General features: G+C 35.4%; 1 long non-coding RNA gene across 4 annotated transcripts in view; it reads left to right on the forward strand.

Annotated features, from left to right (window-relative positions):
• LOC111925633 (uncharacterized) overlaps positions 1-19,983 on the forward strand; it is a 54,251-nt gene that overhangs the window by 13,002 nt on the left and 21,266 nt on the right. For all 4 annotated transcript variants that reach the window (XR_015289444.1, XR_015289443.1, XR_015289442.1 and 1 more), the window contains exon 2: positions 441-517. This is a non-coding gene — a long non-coding RNA (uncharacterized LOC111925633). The remainder of the gene's footprint in view (positions 1-440; positions 518-19,983) is intronic.

Genomic DNA, 19,983 nt, shown 5'->3' on the forward strand with positions numbered 1-19,983 from the left:
CAGTTTTCTAATGCAGAAGTAAACCATAAATATTTTGAAGAGAAAGCAAGAAATAAAGTGAAAAGTGTAATTTCTTTGTTATGGGATGATAATATTGTATAGTAGACACAATCTGCCCAAGGCAAGCTACTTTTAATATATTATTTTCAAAGAAATGACAATGTCTTGCATCATGAGAACTGTCATGAAATCTGAAGTGAAATTGAAAATAGTTGCTAGCTCAGTTTTCACGAATTATGCACAATGCAGTATTATGAGGAATTTCCGTGCAGGCGGAAAATTAATTGTACTCAGTGCATACCATTCTCTAGTGTCTTTTCTGACACAGTATTTCAGCATTTGGTATTATGTTTATTGAATCATTATACAATTTCTATGGGTAGCTTTATGGCATTGTTAGTGAAAGGTCAGCAAGAATGATTCTGACACTGTCTTTTTAGATTACCAGAATGGATGCCATGGCAGTTCAGACCAGCTGCTGGGATATGCCACTGGCTTGTGACAGAGTTACAGTGAGGTTGGTTTTATTTATTAGTATTCCTGTTGCAATTTTTCTTTATACTTAATCCCTTTCCTGGCTTCCTGTCTGTTCTCAGTAATGCTTAATTTCTTTCCATGTTCCTCAGCAGTATTCTGATTTTTTATATCCATCCATTTTGAATAGGTCCAAAAGATGAGACATGAAATAAATGAGAAATTATGATGAAAGCAAAATTTCCATAAAGGCTGAACTTTCCAAGAATCATCATGGTCATTCAGAAAATGTTTCAGTAGATAATGACTGTCCTCTAAAATGTTTTGTTTTTTTTCTTTCTGAAGCATTTTGTTCTTGTAATTGCTTCAAAGGTACTTAAGATTCAAGCAGACAAAGAATGGGATTCTGCCTCTTTCCAGTTCTGCACTGCATGTGAAAGTACCTGCCCTCAACAAGGAGCAGTATGAGAGAATTTAGCAAAGTGGAAATTAGGGTATACAGTAGGAACATTTGAAAATTAAAGCACCCGGCCATTTTAATGAATAGAATTTTACATAGCTGTATTGGGAAAAGATATATTAAACAGAATATGTTTTTAATATTGAAGTACAAATGCATTTTATACAGTGGGAATATAGGATATGTTTGTATCTATTTTCATGGTGGAATACTATGTGATGGCATGGCTCAGTAAAAAATCCTGTCCCTGCTCAGGAGTCCAGAAATTTTTTTGGAGAGAAAAATTATTTTCATGTTTAATAGTGAAATTTTTCTTAGGTAGAGGTTTTCTCATTGAAATTTAAAACCTTTAAAAGATTTAATACTGAAATAAGTCAGTGTTCAATATGCTATAGGTATAATTATTTTTTTTTTTATCAAGCCAGAAGGATAAAATATATATAATTTATCATGCCTCTAAAGTTCATCCCATCAATAATTTGTGTATAGAAATACATATATATGAAAATAATATATATAAATTAAATATATGTGTGTGTATATGTATATAACTTATATAATATAGAAATTTCTGTAATATAATATAGTATAGAAGTACATTTTCTACACATTTTACAAGTCTTTTAATGCACCTTGCCTAAAAGCAAATAGCGAAAGGCAATTTTTTGAGAAACATACAAGAATGTTTTATTTAAGTATAGCTGCAAATTTAGAATGATTCCAAAACAGGCCATCCTACAATTAATGGTTAAGAAGCCTTCATGATGATACTTCCCTTGTAGAATTTTTGTGGCTATGTTGTCATAGGGTGTGCATCTTCTTATCAGATTATTTCCTGAAGTCTATAACTGTTTGAAGCCGCTTTATGAGCTCTCTGATCATGAGAAGAGGCCAGTTTTGTATAGCTATTAATTTACTTTTAGAAAGAAATTTGTGGTCCTCATTTTCAATTTTGGCATAAAATTTTATGCTGATTTTTTTTTTCAAATTTTTTCTTTTCATCTTAATTTCCTACTTTTCTGAGCTTGTTGTTAATAACATAAGTATTGTAGTAAAATATGTAAAAATCAAATCACTGCTGAATATATGTAGTTTTTATTACAAAGAAGGGAGTATTTATCTTAGGGACTTTAACTACTCTTTGAAAAACCATTAACCTATAATTGTATAAAATTAAAATACAGTTAAAATTATCACTCCATTTCAGATTGCATCAGTGTGTTTCCTTGGGAATGTGTGGGGTTAAAAACATATCCATATATCTAACTGTGCTTCAGGAAGGTTATGAAAAATTTTAACAATTTGGTAGTATTTGTCAAAAATATCTGTTGAAAAACACCATCCACTTCTTCCATGCACTCAAAACTCTCAGCAACATTTGCACTGATTTTGATTGCCCTTTTAAATGTTTTTTGACTGAGATCAGATCTGGGACATATCACCTGGAAAGGTTTTGCATAATAATGAAGCAGTAGCTGAAAGAGTTTAATTATAATAGAAGTTGAAATTCATCCATACTGTATCCTTATTATCACAGGCACTACTGAGATCTGACTTAGAATATTCTTTAAAACTCAAGTGTACCTGCTAAATGTTACATTCATTGCAATCTGCATATTACTAATTTAATTTGAAGGACTGATTCCAGTTACGATACCAACAGCTGTGAATGTAAAAGTACAGAGATGACTAGCTCCATTACCATTAAAATTCATAGGAGGTGACTTATGCAGCTCCCATTTTCATTACATTGTTTTCCTATAGCAATCAGAATACTGTTAGACCTGATGAAAATGTGATATAGTAGAGCCTTAAACAACCCTAGTATTTCAGATTTTAAGGTGCCCACTAAAATACTACAACATTGATTTATTTTTTTTTCCTTTTACTTTTTGAGACAGTAAATCCAGAAAAAGCCCAAAAATTCCTTAAATTGGCCATTCATATAAGTGAAATGGATCATCCTAGTAGTCATTGGTGAATATACATATTGTTTTCATGCACCTTTCCTGCAAAATTCAGGTGACTGTCGAGGGTTTTATTCTATCTGCATTGGTGGCTGTTTTAGCCATTTTAATGTTGAACTGGACTTGTTTCAATAGTGATCATTTTTGTTAACAGACTGATTCATTAAGTGGGAAAACATCAGGAGAAAATTCTCTATTTCTTTTTGACAGAAAAGTGTAACGTTATGGCAAAACTCTTGATTCCTTTCACACAAGGCAGAAGCATCTCTAGTCAGTTCCATCCACACCAGCTGCAGTATGTTGATTTTAGCAATTCCCATAACATTGCTCTCCTTTTCACATTTGAATTAAACTGTTTAAATGGCCAGGAATCAAATCACTATGTCTATAATGCTAAACTGACCGTTCTCAGGGTATTTTTCCGCTGCTGCTGTCATCTGGCATGGAATGGCTGTCAACCATTCTGCCAAGCATGCCAATCTCTGTTGGGAATGGTCCTTATCTGTGACAGCTCTTGAGGCACAACCAGAAATAGTTTGAGAGAGTGCTAGCTTGTTTAGGATGAAATCATGACAGGGACTGTTGAAACACTTTGAAGATACACATGCATATAAAAGTAACAGAAAAAAAAAATTAAATTTACTTTTGGCAGTGTTTAATTTATTAATATGGACATGATAAAATGCAGTTGATGCTTATGACACTGAACTTTACTGTCTCTTTTTCTCAAACTGAACCTTGCAGACGAGAGTTTTCTTCAAAGATCTTTGTCAATAAGGCCAAAGTGCCAAGTAGGTAAGGAAACTCACTGCATTGAAAAAGGAAATGCTGAAGAAAGAAGCATCCAGCCCTGAGGACAGAAAAAAATGTTCATTCACTGTTGTAAGTCTTTGCCTCATTGCTTCCTCCTAGAACTGGACATCATCTTTATCTTCCAAAGACAGCCCCTTCTTCCCATTTATAAACCATGGAAGCAGCAAGAAAGAAAATGAACTGCTCTTAAGCCTCTATATCTTCTGTTTCATTATACAGCAAAACTTTACACTATGCCAGTGATTTCAGAGCCCCATCGTAACCTAAAGCAGATCAAAACACATGCCTGTCCTTTAATTAAGCAGAGTAGATACCCGGTTCTAAAAAAGAAATGAATGGGAAATTCTTGACCAAATTCTGCAGAAATACAAAGTTAAGTGAGTACAAAGAGAAACCTCTCATGACTAAGATATTCACATACAGAAAAGAGAATGGTTAGATACCTTGATTATATTTTTTTAAAAAAACCAAAAGTTATACAAACAGAGCATTTTAAGCTTTGTAAAATTTTAAACTTATGGAAGCAAGATATAAATTTTCAAAATATTCTTAGTTAGCAGAAGATTATAAATCTTACTTTCACAACACGTGCAGATACAGGATGATATATTGTAACTACTGTAATGTTACATTGCTTTCAAATGTTCTTGTCCTGTTAATGAATACTAAAGAAATTCAGTGTGGCATGTCATTATGTTAACTAGTGTTAAATTTCTATTAACTCTTCTGCTCTGGGAACCAGATGAGCTATTCCTCATGTGAGTTTAGTCTTCCTACCCAGAATATCTCTTGCCTGAGACCTCTTCCTCCCTAAGAGAAAGAACAGAGACAGCTCTTACAGAGCAGTTCCTGTTCCTCACCCAAGATGGTCAAAATCCTCACTTGGCCACAAATTAGAGCACTATCAATTAAGCCATATTTTTTTATTTTATCATACTATCCTAGGGATTAACCAAAATGGAGTGTTGGATTATTGTTATATTAAATATCCAGCCAAGACCTTTGTTTTAGAGAACAAGAGTACAATATCTGACAATATTCTGAATGAACCCAGAGTATCCTGCTCAGGCCTTTAGCATGGAATTTGATCCAATGAAGTTCATTTTCCTCAGCCCTTCCAGGTTTGTCCTTAGTACTTGTCACATCATTAGAATTAAAGAATCAGTTGCTAGAGATAGTGTCAGGCTACACAATGACTGTATAATGATACAGATTACTGAAAATGTCATAAAATAATAATCAGCTTCCACACTTCAATGCTACCACCGTATTGTACATCAGCTGTGAGAAGAATTATCTGATAAAGACAAAGAATCAACAGTTCTTCAGTCTAGTCTGTTTGTTTGTCCTTTAAGGAAATATCTTCAGTACTTTTTCTTACCTTTATTTGCTTCACTTCTTGAGTCTAAACAATCAAGATTTTTCATCTTCATTTCTGTTTCCTGTCTCCCTGAGAAGGGGACAGGTAGAGGGCATTGGTGGACACTTGGCATCCAGCAAAGGTCAACTCGTATATAATACCTCAGCAACTCTTATAAGGTGTACAGGTTAATTCTTAGAAAACAGTTTGAAAATGTACTTTGCATGTTTGAAGACACTGCTTAAATTTCTGACTGTCTTGAGATTTAGTGATAAAATATGAAACACTATTCTCAAAAAGTTTTATTTAGAACTCTTAAAAAAACCCCAAACAAACAAAAAATCCCAACAACAACCCCCGCCCCCCCCCCCCCAAAAAAAAACCAAAACCAAAACCATAAAGAACTCCAGACTTAAAACTCCTACAAATTCAGAGCAGATATAAAGGTCTGGAACCTAACATTGGATGCTGAGATTAGCTCAGTTGGTCAGAGCATGGTGCTAATGAGACCGAGGTTGCAGGTTCATAGGTTGAATGTCTATATGGGTCATTCACTGAAGAGTTAGACTTGATCATCCTTGTTGGTCACTTTCAACTCAGAATATCTTGTGATCTGATAAGCACTCCAATAGGAGATGAAGAATTTCTTAAATAATATGCACTGTGTATATTTTCAGTATAGCACTGTGGCTATACTGAAAGCAAACATTTAAGTATCACGCAGATGCTTGAAAATTTATTCATAGATTTATAGAAGTAGACACCTGTCCTATTTTAGGGCAAATTTGGGAGGAAAACTCCAAATGGGGGTTTCCCCAGGGAAATGACCCCTCCCCCCCAACTGGTCCAGGAAAGGAAAAAAATTCTTTTGAGAGTAGTGGAAAAAGCTGTTTATTTAACAGAAATTGAGTAATATTAAATAATAAAACCTCTCGCTGTTCGATGGAATGGCAAATCTAGGAAGAAAAGTCTTTTTCACGTGGTGTAGCTTGGCTCGCTCAGGTTCTTATCCGTCCTTTCGGCGCTGGAAAGTGCCGAGGCCCAGGCCCCGGTGTGAGTTCCTGGGGTTTGGCTGGGTGTTCAGTCCAGAGCAGGCTTGCACAGATCCAAGAAAAAGGGGAAAAAAAACCCCAAAGGTCCAGGGAACTCCTCTGCCTCAGCTAGCTAAAACTAACTAAAAGTCAGAGAGAAGCTCTGTCCCACTGTCTGTCCGTGCTGCAGACAACACAGTCCAGGAGCAGAATGTGGGGGAGTGATGTTTTCTTTCAACACAAACTGCGGCTTCTTCTTCCCCTGCTTTGCTATCAGGGCCAGTCTTAAAGGTGCAGAACTTAATATATAACATAAACCAGACGATTGGGGATACCAGTATCATAAAGTCACCCCAGGACATTCCACCCCTTATCCACATATCATCAACTTATTATCAAAATTAATATATATATATTTTAACTCTACAACACATACATTATATACAGACAAGGGCATTCATTCATGATCTTCACTCAACCATCAGATCTCTCTGAGGTACACATTGTGTTGTTCCATCTTTCCGCATTATCCACCATGTGCAACCCGGTCCTTGAGCAAAAACAACTCCACGAATGGGTTTGTCTGTACTCGAAGTAGAATTGATCCAAACTGTCTTTCCTAACAAACCTCTGAGATGTACTGCTGGGACCTTGTCTCCGTCTACTTTATGCAGGGGCTCGGATTGGGCTGGGCTATTCAAGTCCCAGGATGGTGTTACAGGCTGTAGCATGTTTCTCCTTTCTCTAAAAGGAGAATGTTATTTTCAATGAGTCTGATCTCCTGGAACTACAGAATGACAATTTCTGACTTGTACAAGGAGGATAATTCTTTCTTATATCAGTTGGTGAACAATATTGAATTCAATAACTCATGGTTATAGAACCTTGTGTCTTAATGCAATATAAATAATTTTTATTCTGGGAACATTTAATATAATTTGTTTAATGCATAATGTTTGAAGAGCAAAGATATCTTTTTGTGTCTAATGACTTTAGCTCCTACAAGCGCAAAAATCTATTTGCTTTGTTGTAATATATTTATTTAGTTAGCACATTTGTAAGTCAAATGGCTCTGAAATTTTTTTTGGAGTTTGCATATGCTGGACAACTTTTCCATTTAATGTTAATGTCAGAGGACTAAGAACTATTCTATTGCACAAACTGGTGTAATTGGTGCTTTCACCAGAAATTAACATGATGTCTCTGCTATATAAAAATATATATTTGTATGATGAGGATTCATTCTTCTATTTCTATCAATATAATATAAGCTCTCATGAGATGATTCCCTGGAATATAGATTAAAATTCTGTTTTCACCAAGAAATTATTCTTCTCCTAATTCTGTAGAGCTTCTTTAATAAATTACTTTCAGTCCAATATAGTTATTTTATTTGATCTCTGTTAATGTGCCCAAATAAATAATCCTCAAAACTATATGAGTTGTACAAACACAATCACAGAAAAATAAGACAAAGAAAACTCATAATGAACTACTAAAAGCTCGGTCTTTTACTAATTTTAAGTCTATTTCTGTTAAATATGGAACCATAAAAGATAGCTTGGGTCCTCAAGTATAATTGTTTAATGGGCTGGAGGGTATTTATATTTAGATTTAGATTCCAAAGAAAATTCAAAAGGTAGGCTTCAAAAACTTGGTCTAATATTATAGGTCATGTCAGGAGAAAAAAAAAATCCATTGAATGGATGAGGTAAAATGCAGTGAATTTAGTTTTATTTTGAGGCTAATGAAACTTCTTTAGGCACTAAAACAGCAGGGAGGATGTAAATATGCAGAATGACCAGCAGAAACCCCAAGGCCAATGCTATTATCCTTATTAAGGAGTCATCCGTAGTAAGAACTCAGTGTAGACTTGGGACCCTGCATGGATAGTGCAAATATACTGTGTTCTGGCTACCTGGCAAAAAATTTGCACAAACTTTTCATAGAAAACTGAACTAACTAGGACCATATTTACAATTCAGACTGCAATGTAATGCAGGGATACTCAATCTAGTTTGGAATGAGCTGGCTTAATTACAGGAAACATTGGAGCCCGAATAATAAAAGCAGATTGCACTGTTTCATGGACAGGGAAAAACAGTCATCTGTGAACACCCTGCTGGGAGGTGTGTTTTTATAGACATGAGGCAGGCGTGGTCTCTGCACACCACAAGTGTATATGTGGGTTCTTAGGAGCAACAGTGAATTAATTTACAATCTATTCACCTGTTCCTAAATCCTTGTGTGAGTAAATCCTGAAATTCCTGGGTAGGTACATCCTGCTATTAAAAGTGGAAAGACAAAGGTTCTTAATGTCTTTTAAATTCTCAGGGAAAAAAAAAATAGAAATTTATCTAGAAACTGCCTTTGCTTTTCCACAGTTATTTTGTGGTAGATGTGGTGATAGAACTTCTTTAGGGACTTAACAAAGTAGTATGCGGAGAAAAGATATGGCAGAAGTCTTATGGAGAATAGGCTAAAGCATACTAAATCGGTTACATGCATGCACCCAAAAAGTCCATACTGATGAGGTAGGCCAAAGGTCAGACTAGAAAATCAAGCCTGGATCAAGGAGGTGTTATATGGGATATAGATTATAGTGGAAATGCAGCCTTTTCTTGTTCAAGAAATTAATTAATATATCTTTTATTCCTTTCATAAGAAGGGAAGGAATGAAAGGAGTTTTTGGGTTCAAAAGTCATCTGTCTGTTTTGGTTTTCATTTTCTTTTCTCACGTTTCAGGTTTTTTTTCTTTTTTCACTTCTTTAGTCCTTGTTTCTAATAGAGGTTTGTTGGGCCTTCTCACCAACAGCAGAAGTTCTAGAATATTTGCAGCTAGTTATTCCTCATTGTTCTAGTCTCAGTGAGAACATTGGAATTTTCAACATCTGATGTCCATTTTCCTTTTCTATATCTCATATGATATTTACTTCTTTTTTTTCAGTTTTAGTTGAAGTTGGTGATCACCTGAAATACCTGCATTCTTTTTCTCTTCCCTGCTGTACATTATCAAACTTGACCATTCCGCTTAAGTGTATTAACTTCTCCCTTAGTTTCATTTGCAATACTCCCACTTTGTTATCCTGATGTTGTTTGTTCAGTGCTGGAAGTAGCTTTTTCCTTTAACTCAGCAGGATGTAGATGCCTCCTGTTTATGACTTAATATATGAGCTAATTTTAATTAGGAGGCACTCTCCCTTGCTGACTCCTAGGTTTCAGCATCCCTGAAAGATCTATGTTTTGGGGCCTGTGATTGATACTATTTCTAGCATGTCACAGAAATCTCATTTTAATCCTAAAAAAAAAAAATCAATTTCATTTAATTTTGCATACTCTGTTTCAAGCTTCAGATAAATTTGAATTCTAATAGTCCTCTGATAGTATTACAGTCCTCTAGGACTGCTATTTCTATCATAATAAACATTCCCTGAAAGATGGAATGCATTATTTCACTGATACTATGTGAGTCAGTAATTCACTTGAAACATAAACAAACCCCCCAAAACATCTGAGCTCTATTTACAGTAACACAGATAATATTATGTTGGAGGAAGTTTTAATGCACTTTTTTAGCACTTTTAAGAGTGTTTCTGGAATATTGTATCTGGTTTCAGGCACCCTAAAGGAAGAAAAAATGTTAATAAATTTGAGTAACCTGAAATTTAGTGGGGCACCAAAGCCCTGTTCAAATTGAAGAAGAGATGGCTACAAAGGAGGTTGAAAAGAAACAATTCACACAATCAAAGCTCTGTGCTATGGTGAATTTTCAGCAAAAAATGTGAGACTACATTTGTAAATTTAAGGCAGTAGTTTCAGACTGGGCATAAAACCAGATTGGATATATTTTCCTCAGGCTGGACTGGATATTATGGAACTTTTGGAGAATGCTGCACTTAAGACCTTCCAGATTCCCTTGTTTTTCCTCTTCTGAGCTCTTCCTGTTTGATTCCACCTGCCTGCTCCCTGAACAAGCCTCAGGCTGTTTCCTTGATGCCTGAGGTCTGGGATCTGCTGTTTTATTTCTTCTTTGCCCTTGGGATCTTCATATCAATACTTCATGCTTACTATGGCCAAGACTGCTACAGATTGTTGCATCCTCACGGTATCATTATTCAGCTTTAAACTGTAGCTCATCATTGTTGATGACCATTCTGCTTTTAAAATTTGTGTTCATTACAGAAGGAATAATACGAAGAATATCTTCTGCAGAAGTTAATATTAACATTTTTGGGGGGGAATATTTATTCATTTGTAGAAAATAAAAAAAAGTAAGGTGCTGACTGGAATATAGATGTAGAGTTGTGGGTATATTATTTTTTATTTGGTTTTGTTTGGTTTATTTGGGTTTTTTATTATTTTTTGGGGGTTTTTTTTGGGGGGTTAGGTTTTTTTTAATTGATTGAGGTTACTAGAAGAATTTTTCTTTCTAGCTGATGTAAATGTCCCCATCTTTCTCCAGCTTTTAAAGCAATGAAGTAGTAAGGCTCAGAACTGTATGCATGTACTGTTTCAATGCAGAGGGTCTCTGGCTTCTACAGTCTTGTATCATCCTTAAATTGTGTCTCCTTGAGATTGTGTGACCTGGTTCCAAATAAATTGGTTTGTGTGGCATGTAAAGCATGCTTGACATTGTTAATGAAACATGGGAAGACCATTAAAAAATATAAGCATTAACTGTTAAATAGACTCATAAGTGGATCTGGTTCATCCCTCACTCCAGTTTTATTAATGTGTCAAAGCAGGAACAATCTCCTACATAAAGAACTAAGTCACAGATCATAGATTGCTAAGAGGTTGGAATGGACTTGAAGACCACCTGGTTCCCACCCTCCCTGCAATGGCTGAGATGTTCATTATGAATTGTTTGCTTTCCTGTTAGGCAGAATTTAAACCATAAAATTATCAAAATAGAAAGGTTTGGGAAATCATTCATTACAATGAATCTAATGGGATCAGAGAATAGTATAATTAAACCAGCTTCATGGCCACTTGAACTGGTTCAACGCTTCTCAGCAATGTAGACAAATTGAGGGCAAAGGTACCTTTCTGCAGTGTTAGCTTATACTGAGCTGTAACAGATTGTCTCATATATTGATTACTGTTCTGAGTTAAAAGAACTTGTATATCATTAATTTCCTACAAAAACGTACTCTAGACAACTTTTGCTATTTAATTGCAGAATTTATTACATTTCACGTGAAATATCCAGCTGATATAGGTTCTTTTGTGGTACCAAAACATCTGAGCATTCCTGATAAGAGTTATTTCTTTAAAACTCTGGAAATAAATCAAAACTATTCTCCTTTTACAAGGGAGGTTCTGACTGACAGAGAAGTAACGGGACTTACTACATATTATATTAATAGGTCCCGGATGAACAGCTAGTTAAGCCAAGTTTTCTAAGGAATACCAATGCTCAACAGAGAAAAAGAACAGATTTTTGAACCATGAAAAAGTCCTTAGAAATATAAGATGGCATGCTGCAGTAATTTGGAAGTTATATTTGCCTATATTTTCTGCATTTTGCTAAAACTGCTCAGCGCCCCATTCTGCTTCTGTACACACCTACTTAGTGGTGCAATTAAATGCTTGCCTATTATAGGAGTTCATTTAGCTAGTGTAAAGGAATTGCACTGGTTTTAGTCATAATGTCCCCCACAAGCAACTCTTGGAGCAAGGAAGATTATTTCCTTGCATGGCAAAACACTCCTTCACATCTACAAGCTTGCTCTGAGTGCACTTCTTCCTTTCTGGACCAACATAATTAAATCCTTCACTGAGAGTACCCTGTGTGAAAATAGTCTGTAAATTGCCCTACTCCATGGTGAATCCTTTGTGAACAGATGCTAAGTTATTCATCCATGGGCAGCACTTTTCCCTCCAAGGTATTCCTGATGATTTATGCATATTTGCCAGGATAATGCCACCTGCTTTCCTTGTATCCAGAGGGTAGGTAGGCAGGGTAGGCAGACCCCTAGCTCTTTCCTCCACTACAACCAGGATATCCATAAGTATTTAGTATTACTTTTGTATCTATGTCTCTCCTTAAAGTTGCCACAGATGATCCAGAAAAAGTCAGCTTGATGTTTAGGAGTTTGTTCATGGAACTGAATGCAAAGAATTCTGTTTATGAACAGGTTGCTGTGTTTTGCCTTGGTATGTCCAAAGATAATAAGTGACGTAATTTTAAAGTGTTTTCACATTATGGAGGCGAGGGACCTAGAATAAGCAACCAGTATATAGTGGAAGTTCCCAAATTTATCTGCTGTTTTCCACTGCCAAATAGGATGTGAAAATGTGTGTAGGAATGAGTTATGTCAAAAGTAAACTGTGCTGTCGGATGGTTATCATTAGCAGTGACGGTGTAGTTTTATTCTTGTTTTCAATTTTTTTCAGGAGTGGAGAGTGGAAGAATGGTGTTCAGGAAACAGTAGGACTGCCAGCTATGGATCATGTGCTAATTGTTAGGCTAGAATACAGATATACTTCCATTGATGATACCTATGTGTTTTCATTCAAATACTAAGAGGCTGAATTTTCTGAATTTTCCAGGTTTCTGAGTTTCTTTTTCCATTTCCATCACCCAGTTAAATAGTCTTCAAGAAGGCAAATGGCTATGGTGTACTGGGGTTTTGCAGTTTTCCTCTAAGTTGGGAAAGTTTAATCTTTCTATTGGGAAGGGAAAAATCAGGGGGATTTAAGCTCACTAATCATCACTGAAGGAATAAAATAACAGAGGGAAATATCTGACAGCTAATAATGTAATATTTGAATTTTAGATTATTTAGTGATTTTAATCAGGATCAAATAGATATTAAATTACATAATAAATAGCAGACCAATTTTTTGATAGATGACAAAGAGTAATTATATTACTTCACTTTGTCCCTTTACCTAGGTAGTGACAGTGGGCAGTCACGGCTTATTTAGTTACACAGCTTGTTCTGTATATGAAGATAATTGCATTTCAGTGTGTAGTAATGTTGATTCTGCTTCTGTTGGCTTTGCACCCTCTGTTAAGTTCCTTGGGAATCTCTCTTCTTTGGCAGCCTGTATACTGACAGAGTTTGTCATATTGTCACATTATACATTCTCTATTTTCAGTTTTAACTTTCTGGAAGATGGGAAGTCAAAAAAAGCTATGGGAGGCTCGCTGCTAATGAATACATTATAAAGATAATTTTTGCTGTGTTGGAAGTCTTTAATGTATCACATGTGCTTTGCTTCCCTGGGTTAATGAAAAAAATTTTGCTGTAGTTGCTGAGCCTCAGTTGTGACGTGTTTCTTATCACTGTTTCCATACAGTGTAATGCTTTGTAACACTAGAATAAGAAAATGTCCCTCTAATGCTATCTGTATGCTCTCTACTATCTGTAGCTATACAAAATTATTTTGTCTTTAGCTTAGAAAATCAGTGTTTTTGTAAGTATTTCATAGCAGGGAATTGAGAATTATCCAAATGCAAATTGGAATCATCCATCACTGGATTCAGTACTTATTATCTGTAGAAGCTGGCTGTCTTATCTGTGAACTTTACGGAGTAAAAGACTTTAAGCAAACTGCTTCCTGAGATCTAATCAGTTTCCAGTGGAGCTTTCCAAATTTCAGCTATGTCCTCCATTTTCTTCATGCTCATTTAACTGTGGAAACTGGCTATACCAGAGAGAAAATGAGGACATAGATCCTTCTTCTGTTACATCTCTGTCTCATTTGCTATTTCATTCACAATGCTATTTCCCCTGCCTCCTCTGCTGAATTTTGTTCAACTACTCTCCCTAGTTTAGTCCCTGAGAAATGCATGTGCCAGAACTTTTGAAAATCAGCTGTGAGTGGTTTACCCATCTATCAGAGGAGCATAGTATCTACCAAAAGAATATCAGTGACCAGCTGCATATTTGTGAAATCAAACATCACTCTCCATTTGGAGGTTTCCCTAGCTTATATCAGTGAATATTATCTCATTAGATGGCTGCTTTGTAATTGTTAATTGCCTCCGCAAACAGTAGAAATGTCACATGAGGAGAAAAGGAGTCAATAGAATTTTTCTTCAAAGGAAACTGAAAATTTAAATAAATTGTGACTGGACAAACTAGACTGGACATCCCTTAACCTTTTCCACTTAAGATTAAGGCACTGAACAAATACTTTCTTATCTTTCATAGTTATTTGCAATGCAGAATATTTTCTCTTGTCTTGTGAATCTAGGTGTTATTAAAAGTGAGAAAGCAAAGCACAGGAAGCAAACAGTGTTTTCTCTTTAGATCTTACTGTTATAATATGTTGTATTGGTTCCTTTTTATCATATACTGTTGAAGAATTTTAAACACGGGAAAATTGTCTCAGTGACTACAGTATAGTTATCTCTGTCAGGGGAAGAAATTGGACTTAATCAAACCCTTTCTCAGGGATTTAGGGTATCTTTCACATTCTTGTCCTTTTAGCCTCTTTAGCTGGTAGTGAAATAATACATCTGGAGAGATGGAGTGCTTAAAGATATTTGTTACTAAGCTTTTCTTTAAATATGAAAATGGAGAAAAAAAATTGAAAGCTATTTTGTGTTTCTGTTATCTTCAACATGAAGGGCTACATCCTTTTCCTCTGCCATCTTATTTGTACACAGATAAGGAGCTATTAAAAACCTGGAGACGTACCAATGTTTTTGATGAAATAAGTTTGCATGGTATATATGGAAAATGTATTCAAATTTTCCATTCCCTATGTAACATTCTGTTGTGTTTATCCTGTTTCAAACTAACACATCAAATTTTTTTCTGGAAGTAGAATGAAAATTGTAGGAGAGGTAAATTAAGAAATGTGACTGCTATTTATAATTTCATGTTGTTTAAGCATAAGCTAATTAGATCTTAGTGTGCTTAATCCATCCATAAATGTGAGAACATTCATCGTTGATTAATTGCATCTATAAGCATTTGGTTGCTGCACATTTGATTTAAAATGTCAAGGAACACAGTAAACATTTGTAAGTTTTCTTTTTTTGAACATGTATGCAATCCTTCAATAGAAGCAGCCAGAAGTTCTCTCCCACAGAAAAAGGGACTACATTAAATATGTTTAGAAATAATTTTGATTATTGTTCTACTCCTATCCTCTTTGATTAGCATATTGAAGGACTACTACCTTTGAAATATTTTCCAACTTTGTGATCAACAAAACACTGACTATGGTAATCTAATCTCCTTTTTATATTTTAATGAAGTTTTAGAGTGAGAGAGGTACTAGACTAATATGGACAATCCCTCTTTCACTTTATAAGAGCATATAAAATTGCTCAGATAGACTTTCTTATTGTGTTCTTGGGAATATAATACTTTGGAGCACCTCCAGAAGTGGTAAAATAGTGATTTACACATACATTCAACTCTTAGACAATCTATGCCTCCCAAATTAATGGACTTCACTGTAGGAACTCTGTAAAATATGAATTTAACTGAGATCACTGAAAGATCATTGACTAGTGGGCATAAGGCTCAGGAATTACTCTTACTGATTTTTTACACGCACCACTCAAGAACAAAGCTATTTACATACTAGAGAAAAAGGATCTTTTGGGTCTGTGGGGTTTTTTTAATTGCTTTAGAGTTAGTATGCAGAATTTGTGAACAATAAGGTTTATACCCCAGTTATAAGTGATGGCTAGTCCCACCTCTCCATTTCCCTGGTTCTTTTGAAAAAACCCATTATCCTTCTGAGAGTGCTACACATGAATGAATTCCAATTCAGAGGTATAATTAACAATAGTGATGAAAATCCCTCTCTGGCCATACTTTCCTTATATATATGTAAAAGTGGAAAAGGTTCTTTGCTACCCTGTGTCACATAATTACTCTTCAGGTAATTTCTGGGAGATGCCCATCTTAAAGCAAAAAAATGTGCTTTTAGAATTTGTCAATATTGCCATAGACCCTAGTGTTATGGTGATAAAGAATGCATAATCTGAGGCATTTCTCCTCATCACAATATTAAAAGCTGTGGAACATAATGTGTAGATGTCTGATTATTTATTTGCCAAAGACACTGTTTTATTCTTCCAGACATGAAACTATTTTTTACTCTTAAATAGCTTCTTTACACTTTCAGAGATTAAAAATCCAGGAAAAAAAAATCATTGGAGAGTTAAAATTGAATTTGCAAAAATAGTAAATTTAATTATCTGAAAGTATGCATGCTCTTGAAGGAAGTATGAACAGCTATTGAGATTTTCACTAATTTATTTGCATGCTTGCAATGAAGTTTTCAAGACAATTAAGCCAAATTGATCATAGAATTATGAAATTACTTGGGTTGAAAGGGACCTCAAAGATCATATAGTTCCAATCCCCTACCTTGGGCAGGAACATCATTGACTACACCAGGTCACTCAAAACTTTTAACCTGGCCTAGAACATTTACAGGGATGGGGCACTTACAGCCTCTCTGATCAACCTGTTCAAGTGCCTGACCATCCTCGCAGTGAAGAATTTATTCCTAATACCCAGTCTACACCCGCCCTCTTTCAATTTTAAGCCATTACCCTTGTCCTATTACTACGTATCCTTGTGAAAAGTTTCCTACAGGCCCCCTTTAGGTAGTGGGAGACCACAATGAAGTGTCCCCAGAGCCTTCTCTTCTCCATGCTGAATAATCCCATCTCTGTTAGCCTGTATTCATAGAAGTGCTCCAACAGTTTGATCATCTTCGTCACCCTCCTCTGGACTCACCCCAACCGACCCACATGTTATCTATGTTGTGGTTCAGAGAGCTGGACACATCACTCCAGGTGGGGTCTCAGAGTATTGGAGAAGAGTTGGGAAAATCATCTCCTTCAAACTCCTGGTCATGCCCAGCCTGTATTTATGCTTGTGATCACCCCAATCCAGGTTCAGCATCTCACACTCAGTCTTGCAGAACTTCATGAGGTTCATATTCATTCTACCTCTCAAGCCAGTCATGGTCCCTCTGGGAAAGGGAACATCTAGGATCCTACATGCTCTCAGAAGACAGAACAGGTGTCAAAGTTTCTGGCATGTTATTACTATATTTTGTTGTATAAGAGATAAAATGGGGATAAAGCACAGGTCTCTATTCAATCTCAGATCTAGGGCATGGTCTCCAGATAGATGGATCATATTTGTGTTATCTGTTTTACTCCCCAGTTTTCATGAAATCTGTGTTAAGAGAGAGGTACATGCTGGCAAGCTTTTCCTCCTGCTTATGGTCATTGACAAGAGAAGCTCAACAAAAACACTTCTAGTGGTGTTATTTTAATTAATAGAGAAAAATTTGATCATGCACAGAAAATAAATATTTGTGAAAGATATTGTTGTTTTTGAGGTTTTAAGTTGGAAAAAAAGCCCTGTGTAATGAGAAGAGAGAAAAAGGAAGTTGAGTGGATAAAAGAGAAAAACATGCTTTTACATCTGTTACGAGTATGTTACCAGTGCAAAAGGTTTTATGGATAATGCAGAAAAATAACTTTTCAATCTGTAGGTTGCTGTCAAATTGTGAACCACCACTATAAAATAATTTACTTTGAGCTAGCATTTTTATTTTTTAAGTAAATGGCTGAAGGAAACACTTTAAGAGAGTAAATGACAAATAGTGTAAAAATACGGTCTAGATGGGTTTCAGCTTTCAATGTGGATACTCAAAGTGTCTGTGTGAATTAAATCCTATTCATGAAAACCTATAGAGTAGATAGTTAGAGTGAGTAGGAGTACATCTCTTTGAGGAACTTTTTATGAACATTCATGGATTTATGTGGAAGTTTTAGACTAAACAACCTCTCAGTTGCAGAATGGCATAAGAAATATTACAAAACTAACTGTATATGGCAAAGTCTAAGCTAAATTGGCAGTGCTGCTGTTCCTTAAATATATTACTCCATCAAAAATTTTATGCAGTAAAGCACCCATTTTTTGAAGCTCTGAATAACAGATTTTTAATCTGTAACTGAACACAAATATTTCCATGAAGACTGCAAAAATCTTATTGATGTTTAGATCTATTGATGTTGAAAAGAAATGAGGAGGGAGAATACAACAAACATCATTTAACTGGTTCACTGTTTGAAGTGTTATCCCTCTTAACTGATGCAGAGTGTTGGAAAAGACAAAAAAAAAAAAGTCAGTGTCAGACATGTTTCGTCATAGCAAAAACCTCTGCAAAAGGAAAAAAAAGTTTGTGCCTTTCCCTGAGAGTAACTGAGCAAGCTCGTCTCAGATGGACGGACTAATTTGAAGCCAGCAAAGGAGTTAAGGACATGGTTTTGTAGTAAGCAAAATGCATTATCTGTGGTAACCAGAGAGAGTGGACTGCAAGCAGAAGGGACAAAAAATATGTGTAAAAAACACAGGTTTTCTACACAGTCATCGAAGCGTAGACTTGATTTTCAGGTTTCCTATTCAGTCTTTTTCACTCTAATTAGATTTTGACAGTCTCGGTCTTAGCTTTTTAATTACTTACTCTGGAAATCCATTATCTTTGAAAATTATCCTACCCTCTAAACCTCACTTCTTGTGGAGTGATGTGGAAGCTTTTAAAAGAAAGGCTCAGACAATTGCACCTCAGGCCCTGAAGCTGTGAGTGTGTATTGCTAGGTTTATTAGTCAAATCATCCAGAATTGCTCAAAGCAAGTCAATAGAATTCTCAAAAACAACAGAGAAATATTTTTATTTATGCTTCTATTTGGAAATCTATTAAAGAATTGTTCAGTGTTTATCACAGACATCAGTAAGCACTTTAGAAGAGTAGAAGAAAGGGTAGCATCATCTTCAGCTTGGGGAAAAGCTCCAGAGAAAAGTGGAGAAAATCCTTTTTCTTTGGCTCTTGATAAAAGAAACAGAATTTCATAACTCTACTTTTTCTTGTCTAATTGGCATTTCCATAAACACAGTGTTTGTAGTTTCTTTGTTAATTGACTTATTGTTTTATCAGATTCCTGATGAAATTTTTTAATCAAAATTTGCCTTATTTCTGTTTTTAAGTTGTGGAGTTCTGGGCTTGCTACTTTTTGTGACTAGCTCTGAAATTTACAGGAAGTTAGAACATAATAGCTAGGCTGTCTCCAATAATGTTGAAAAATATTGTCTGCCACTTCTTAGATTAAAAAGTTGTTAAAGTATCTGTCTAGTTGTTGAAAACAATGAAGAAATAGCTAAGCAAATAATAAGATATAAGGTCCACAGTGTTTACTTTGAAACCAGTGTAGATGTTTTTATAATCTTGGGTAATGGTAAACTAGATTTGATAAAAATAGATTTCCACTTTCCTAAACTAGATTTAGGAAAAATATCAGTAGTGTTCCTCATGTGCTTTTCATTCACAAGGTCTAACCCTGATTTCCAGCAGTCAGGGTACCTTTGTCTTACCATCTGGAATAGCAGCAGTTTTTCTAACATCATATTTCCCTTGATCCAAATCACAAGGTGATTTTATGTAGGAAACCAATATACACTTTAACATATTTTTCTTCCCTATATTGGTAGTCTTTATAAAGAGCTAAGGACATTTTTTGGGCAGCCTTTCCTTCTTCTGACTGTGACAGTGGTCATCTCAGTCTACTGTTGCTCTTGAGGGATGGCTGAGCCAAAAGGTGCTGCTATTTGCCAGACTTAAGCATCTTACTTGTGGACTTTAAAGGCTTAATCATAGACTTTTAGTCCTCACATGTTTCAGTGCCTCTGGTAATTTCTACAATTGGAGCAGTTGAATGTTAGATAAAACTGACGTATGATACACAGGAAAGGTTCTTTGCCACCCTGTGTCATATACTTACTCTTTAAGAAGTTTCTGGGAGAAGCCCATCTTAAAGAAACAAATAACAAAAACCCCACAAAATTTGCACAAATAACTTAAATTTTGGTTAACTTGATCAA

Source organism: Cyanistes caeruleus, chromosome 1 (genome assembly GCF_971803275.1).
Source record: "Cyanistes caeruleus chromosome 1, bCyaCae1.hap1.1, whole genome shotgun sequence".
NCBI lineage: Eukaryota > Metazoa > Chordata > Aves > Passeriformes > Paridae > Cyanistes > Cyanistes caeruleus.